Source organism: Corvus brachyrhynchos, unplaced genomic scaffold (genome assembly GCF_000691975.1).
Source record: "Corvus brachyrhynchos isolate BGI_N302 unplaced genomic scaffold, ASM69197v1 scaffold37, whole genome shotgun sequence".
Classification (NCBI taxonomy): Eukaryota; Metazoa; Chordata; class Aves; order Passeriformes; family Corvidae; genus Corvus; species Corvus brachyrhynchos.
In genome coordinates, this window is record NW_008239289.1 from 2,264,570 (window position 1) to 2,272,328 (window position 7,759).

Here is a 7,759-nt window from a genome sequence, read left to right on the forward strand (position 1 = left end):
AACTGCTTAAGCAGTGTCTGATTGGCCGGTCACCTCAGGCCTGCCCCCTTTCCCCTTCTCCGAATAAAAGAAAGGACCAAGGGGGGGCCCACCCCGCCCTCTTTGGCTTTCTCTCTTTCTGCGAACATCTTGTCATCTGTTTCTTTTTGAAAGCTTCTAATTGCGGGAAATTAGGCAAGCTGGAAGCTATATTTCTCCCTCTTTGCTTCTGCTGGTGGTATTAGATTTGCAGCTACCATTTTGCTGCTTTTAGAGCTACTGAAATGCTGGATTGCCTGTGCTACCTCTCTAGGGTGCCCGAGGCTTTCTAAGGTATGGAACTATGAGCTTAGCCGGTAAAAAGCTGTACATATACTTCCTCAATGAATAGTAAAACAGTATTTTTTTTTTAAGGTAGGCTACATCAATCCAATATTCCTCATTATAAAATCCGCTTTATTCTGTATTTTTATGATTCCAAGACCTCAATATTGTTAAGAGACTCTCTGCATATACGCAAACTAAAAGGAAATATTTTGATATAAAATAGAAGGTGATATCTAATGTGCTGTGTCCAGTTCAGACATTAACTTCAAGTACTGTTAGGACTATTTGTCAAGAGACAGAGAAAGTAGTCACAGGGTTCAAATGCTAGTGGGAAAATAATAACAGGAAATTAATAAGCAGATCCAAATACTTGAGAATCAGAGCATGAGTGATGCTTTTTAGAATTGGAAAATGTAGGATTTGTGCCTTCCCAGGGCAAATAGTTGTCTGGACCTCTTTATTGAGTGATTTTTGATGGTGTGAAGTGTTCAATTTCAAAAGTTAATTCCCTGCTGGAAGTTGCATTCAAACCCTTTATAAACTATTCTCTCTGGATAAGCAGATATTCTTAGATATATGTCCATCTGATACTTAGTTTTCAAAGCCTCAGCCCAGGTTCCGGTTGGTTTTGTGCTCAACAGTCATGAAGGACAGTAGTTCTGTCAGATGTGGGGAGGACAATTGCAACAAGAAGAGAATGAGTCAAGGTAAGAACTGACACAAAGAGTGCTGTTAATAGAATTACATATATAAAGAAGTTGCTAAATATGAACTATTTGTGTGCTAGATTATTTCTTCAGACTTAAGGTACATACATCCAGTATTTTAGAATTCTGAAGGACTAAGTAAGAACTTTGACTTGGGACCTAACTCTATATCTCTCTATCTATCTATCTATCTATCTATCTATCTATCTATCTATCTATCTAATCTATCTATCTATCTATCTATCCATCTATTTACCTAACTATGCTCTATTTTTACCTAGCTATAATCAACTAAAAATACTCTTTGCCTTTTGAATGGAGACGCTAACAATGTGTGTAAAGTCTCATCTTTTTTGAAGAGCACTGGAAAACTTACCCGCCTATGGTTTACAGGTGGAAAAAACAATTTACCTCAATTCATAAGGAAGATTTAGCTCCAAGGAGCATGTCTTGAATAGCAGTTCTTAATGTATTTTTAACATCTCTAGATAAAATACCATAGAATAATAGAGTGGGTTGCATTGGAAGAGACCTTAAAGATCACCTAGTTCCAACAGCTCTGCCATAGGCAGGCATGGGGCATTCACAGCTTCTCTGGGCAACTTGTTCAAGTGCCTCACCACCCTCATAGTAAAGAATTTCTTCCTACTATCTAATCTAAACCTGCTCTCTTTCAGGTGGAAGCCATTGTCCTTTGTCCTGTCACTACATGCTCTTGTAAAAAGTCTCTCTTCAGCTTACTTGTAGGCTCCCTTCAGGTCCTGGAAGGCTGCAATTAGGTCACCCCAAAGCCTTCTCCAGGCTGAACAATCTTAGTTCTTTCCTCATCGGAGAGGTGGTCCATCCCTCTAATCCTCTTGGTGGCCTCCTCTGGACTCTCTCCAACAGGTCCACGTCCTTCCTGTTCTGGGGACCCCAGAGCTGGATGCAACACTGCAGGTGGGGTCTCACCACAGCAGAGCAGAGGGGCAGAATCCCCTCCCTGGCCCTGCTGCCCACGCTGCTTTGGATGCAGCCCAGGACACAATTGGCTTTCTGGACTGCAAGGGCATATTGTTATTTCATGTCCAGCCTTTCTGTCACCAGCACCCCCAAGACATTCTCAGCAGGGCTGCTCTTGATCTGCTCAACCCCCAGCCTGTGTTGATACCAGTGGTTACCCTGACTCATGTGGAGCACCTCGCATTTGGTTTTATTGAAACTCAAGGGATTCCCATGGGACCAGTTCTCGAGTTTATCCAGGTTCCTGTGGATGGCATCCTATCCTTCAGGTGTATCAGCAGCACGACTCAGCTTGGTGTCATCTGCAGATTTGCTGAGGGTACAAATCCTTCGGTCTACATCATTAATGAAGATATTAAATAACACTGGGCTGAATACAGACCCCTGAGGGACACCATTTGTCACTGATGTCCATCAGGACTCTGAGCTGTTGACCACTACCCTCTGGATGCAACTGTCTAACCACTTTCTTGTCCATCTAACAGCCCACACATCAAATGCATACCTCTCCCTTTTAGAGAGAAGGATGTTGTGGAGTATTAATTTTCTCTGTTTTTTTCTTTTCTTTTCTTCTTTGCCTCTGTTTCATGAGTTCTTTTACTCAGAGTCCGGATTTAAATGCAGGCGACACGGAGTTTATCTTTGGACTCAAATGTTATTATTTCTCATCTATAATATAGCTGCACAGAATGTGTGTCTAAGTTAACAAGGCGAAAATGGCCCCGAGTTCTAACTTCCAAGGTCTTTTAAAGTCCAATCTATCCAATTATGGAATGGCAACTAATTTGTTTTTACTTATAATCCAGTAACTAAACATTCATGTTCCGCGCTGCGGGTTTTTTAAACCAATACAAGAACAATACCCGAGCACCCAGATTTGTGAAGAAGAAGGAGGAAAGAAGAAGAACTAATCCACACCCAGAATCCTCCATCATGTTACACATATCCCAGAAACCTAAATTTTCTACATCTCTACATATTCCACCCAGTGATATAACTTCAGTTACACAGCAACAACCTCAGTGTTATCACACAATTTGGGAAGCCTTTCCCAAGGCCTCAGGTCAAATGCAGTGTGCTTTTGAGGGTCATTGTCTGTCAGCACTGACAGACTGAAATTCTGTGAACTCAGGGTTCCAACATCTCCCCCTGCTCTTTGAACCATGAACACTACTTTCACTGCTTTGTTAAACCATTGTCGGGTACACTGAAGTAGACAAGGTACAAATACCATGATGACTATAATGACAATCAGAACATACATGCCCAGTTTCAAGACCTCTCTCCACAATGGAGCCAGGCTCAACCAATCAAACAGATCATCCAGCCATGATCCTCTTTCAACTTTGAGTTTGTGAAACCTACTAATTGTTGGATGCTCTTGTGTATTGATACCGAATGGTCAGAAAGGTTCATGCAACACATCCCATCAAAGTCTTTGCATCCATGTCCGTGCACTAACTAAAAGGAAATCTATCGCTGCTCTGTTTTGTAGAGTTGCACGTCTTGCGCTTTGAACATCTGTTAACAAATTGCTCAATGTGAGAGAAATGGCATGAGAGTTCTTACTTAGCCAACAGCCTAATTGATCCAATTGTTTCAAGGCTGCTCCTGCAGCAACTCAAGGTACAAAGAGAGCTGCGGCAAACCTTCTTCCAAAATTCTAAGCTTTAAAATTATCGTTACAATCAGGTGTATATTGATCGACAAATCTTTTTCCTCTCTGCTTATGTTCTTCTATCATTTTTATGTAGGTGTTAGTAAAGTAAGTCTCCCAATGCTACATGGTCCACCTTTGGGGTTTGATGGAATGGCAGGCCAAACTCTATTTCCACAAATGAAAGTCTCCTTGTGGTAATTGTAAAGGAACATGGTTGGGTGCTGTGTGTAAAACTGAGGTGAAATTGCATGAAGATGTCGCATTTCATACAATGCATGATTTGGAGTGACATCTGTGATTTTGTTTTTATTTTGTTTTGACTCAGGAGAATCAAATATTATGCAAAAGTCCATTTTTATTGAGCCAAAGATTTCCAGTTCTGGAGGTTCATAGAGTGTCTCAGGGAGAAATTTTGTCCAGACACCCCATTCCTCTGTGGGATTAATGAGGAATCATGAAAGATCTGAAGAAACATTTTTTGGTATTGGCCAATTGTCTACCAGTAAACTGACCAAGCAGGTTGAAAATGGCTTTTCTGGACTTGAGTAAGTCAAACAAATTGTATCCAGGCGTGAGACATTGGCTAAGGTCACCCAAACATTGGTTTTTGGTTGACTCATGGGCAGGATCGTGTTACTTAAGGCAAACAATGAAATAATAAGGCACAAGTACGATATCTGATTTAGTTTCATGCTTTTCTTTGGTTTCTTTTCTCAATGCTGTTTTGGGACAAGCCAAACATAAGGCACGAAAGTTATTTCTTTTGCATTCAATTCTGCAAATTTGGACCTCTTTAGATTCTCTCTAAAGTTTTCTCGGATTACAGTGGAGACGAGGACTATTTCCTTCCTTGTGACCTAATATAATTAAAATTTAAGTGGCCTTACACTTCGTATGTAATTCTGAATCATAACACGATCCACACCACGCACTTGTCAACAAGGCTTTACAATACTAGCAATTCCCACACTATTATACTGGCACAAAACCCAAGGTTCACAGCTTCTGCATGTGAGATAAAAGATGTTTATCATCAGCTGTGGTCTTTCTGCAGTTCACGTCTGTGTGCTTGCTTTTGGCCTTCAATTTTCCCTGTGTCTGGATTTCTGATCAAAACTAAAGGGTTTTCCTTTGACTTTGCTTTTGTGGTGTTGGAAAAATGTCTAATTATTGGCAGATTTGGTTCTGCAAAAGAGCTGTTTAAAAAATTTGAAATCTGTAGCACTTTATTCAAGTGCATTTGAGGTGTAGCCTCTGCCTCCCTCCTTTTTTGTTTATCCAAAAGGGATTTTAAAGTGTGGTGTGTTCTTTCAATGATTTCTTGCCCTGTAGGAGAATGAGGAATGCTGAAGGAGTGACATACACCCCAATTCATTAAGAATTTATGTAGCTCTTTTGCTATATAAGCTGGACCATTGTCTGTTTTTATTTCTTGCGGCACACCTAATGATGTAAATGTTTGCAGAAATGCTGACATGCTGTTTCACTGTTTCTCCTGTGTGTAAGGAGGCAAAAACTGCACCTGAAAAGGTGTCTACTGATACATGGATATTTTTTAGTTTTCTGAAAGATGGGTATTTTGTGATATCAGCTTGCCATAATAGCAGACTTTGCAATCCTCTTGTATTGACTGTTGCACGAGCTGACAATCTGGGCAAGCACTTATGATTGCCTTTGCCTGATCTTTGCTAATGTGAAATGTTCGCCTAAGTGCTTGTGCATTTTGATGAAAAAATGCGTGACTCAATTTTACCTGTTCAAAAATGTTTGGCAAGGTGTTTGCAATGGGCGTTGTTAATTTATCTGCTTCTGCATTTCCTTCCACCAAGAATCCTGGAAGTGAAGAATGTGCTCTGATATGAGAGATAATGTATTTGTTCTTCCTGTTTTGTATAACCTGCTGCATGCATGCAAGATAATGATACAGATCATCATTATCAACATTTTTTAAGAGTGATCCTTCTGTCCTTTTGACCACATTAGCTACATAGGCTGAATCTGTTATTAGATTGAGAGGTTCCTGAAATAATTGAAATGCTCTGACTACTGCTGCCAAGTCCACAATTTGGGGAGAACCTTCTGCTATCTTAATGTCTGACTCCCATGTTTTTGTTGCTGGTTTTTACCGTGTTATCACTGATATATGTGCTTTCCCTGAACCATCTGTGAATAATGTTATTGCATCTAAAGGCACTGCACTTAGCATGGGTTTTTCCCTGAAGCTTAATTTTGTCTGCAACAGCTTATGCTTTGGAAAGTGAACTGAACAAGCACCTGAATAATCTAGTAATGCGATTTGCAACTGTTCTGATTTTTGCAGTGGCCAATCAAAATATTCTTTTTTCAATTGCAGATAAATTATTGCAAAATCCTTGCCTGCCACTGACAGCAACATTGATCTGTCCCTGATTACGATCTGAGCTATCATTTAAAGTGTTGTGAAAATTGTTTTTGGAGATCTGTACAGTAAGAAAACCCGTTTGATTATCAGCAAAGGATCTTTCTGTGAGACATCCCATTGAAACATGAGACCATACAACTGCATTTTTTCTCCCAATACTGCAAGAAAAAATGGCTGTGACATCACACAGTGATGTGCCTGTCTTTGCTGAAAGGCCTCAATGATTCTCTCAAGGGTTTCTTGAGCCTCAGGGGTAAGGGTTCTGGGAGATTTAATGTTGCAGTCTCCTTTTAATAAGTGGAAAAGTGGTGCATAAGTTCATCATTGGTGATCCCCAAAATTGGACTGATCCAATTGATTTCTCCCAAAAGCTGCTGTAGATCCTGCAGATTGTTGACACAGGTTCTGAGTTGTATCTTCTGTGGCTTGATTGTTTGTTCTGTGATTCTCCATCCTAAATACTTCCATGGAGACACTTCCTGGATTTTCAATGTGGAGACTTCCAGTCCTGCTTTTTGACCTTCTGCAATCACACTGTCATGGGCCGGGTGCATTTCTCTGAGTGTTGGTGCTGTAACGAGCAAGTCATCCATATAATGCACGATCATAGCTTGAGGGTGTTCCTTTCATGCTGGAGACAAAGCTCGAGTCACGAACCACTGACAAATTGTTGGCGAATTTTTAAGTCCTTTAGGAAGGATCACCCAATGATATCTTTGCAAAGGTTCTTGCCTGTTAATGCTTGGGACAGAGAATGCAAACTGAGGAGCGTCTTTCGGATGAAGTGGAATATTGAAAAAACAGTCTTTCAGATCTATAACTAGAAGTGGCCATTCTCTCAGGATCATTGCGAGAGAAGGAAGTCCCAGCTGAAGTGGTCCCATTTCTTCAATGACCTCATTGATTTTCCTGAGGTCATAGAGCAATCTCCATGAATTGGAAGTTTTCTTGCAAATAACAAACACTGGAGAATTCCAGGGACTATTTGTCAGCTTAATGTGACCTTTCTGCAATTGTTCCTTCACTAAATTTTTGAGAGCACTCAATTTTGTTCTTTCCAGGGGCCACAGGTCCACCCAAATAGGGTTGTCTGTCTTCCAGGTCAGTTTTAGGGTGGTGAGTGCTTCAGTGACCCTCATTAATCCACTTCTATTCTTGTTCCCCATTGTGACAGGACGTCTCTTCCCCATACCATGATGGGTTTTTGCACAACAAATGGATGAATGATTGCTGCTTTTCCATCTGGCCCTGTAACGATGAGCAGGTTTTTGCTTTGCAGACATATCGTGGTTCCTCCAATTCCTGTGAGAGAGTTCAAAGTTGTAACCAAGTTCCACTCTCTGGGCCAGAAATCATGAGAGATGACTGTGACGTCTGCACCGGTATCCAACATGCCTGTTATTATGGTAATTTTGCTGTTGTATATCACGTTGCAAGGTATTAGTGGTCGATCGTAGCTTATTTGTTTTATCCAGAAAACATCAGTCTCCATGTCTCCACTTTCAGGTGGTGTCTGCTGATTCACTATTGGCATGACTTGTTGTTTTATTGCATTGGATGGTAAAACAATGGCTTTATCTATCAGAGTATTTTCTGAAACAATCAATGGAGGTTTCAAAGCCAGAGCCAAAACTGTTAACTCCTCATTATGGTTTGCTGAAATAACAGATGGATAAATAATGA

At 40.6% G+C, this 7,759-nt stretch overlaps 1 pseudogene; it reads right to left on the reverse strand.

Annotated features, from left to right (window-relative positions):
- Positions 1-6,103: 6,103 nt before the first annotated feature.
- Positions 6,104-7,215, reverse strand: LOC108448205 (annotated as a pseudogene).
- Positions 7,216-7,759: the final 544 nt, after the last annotated feature.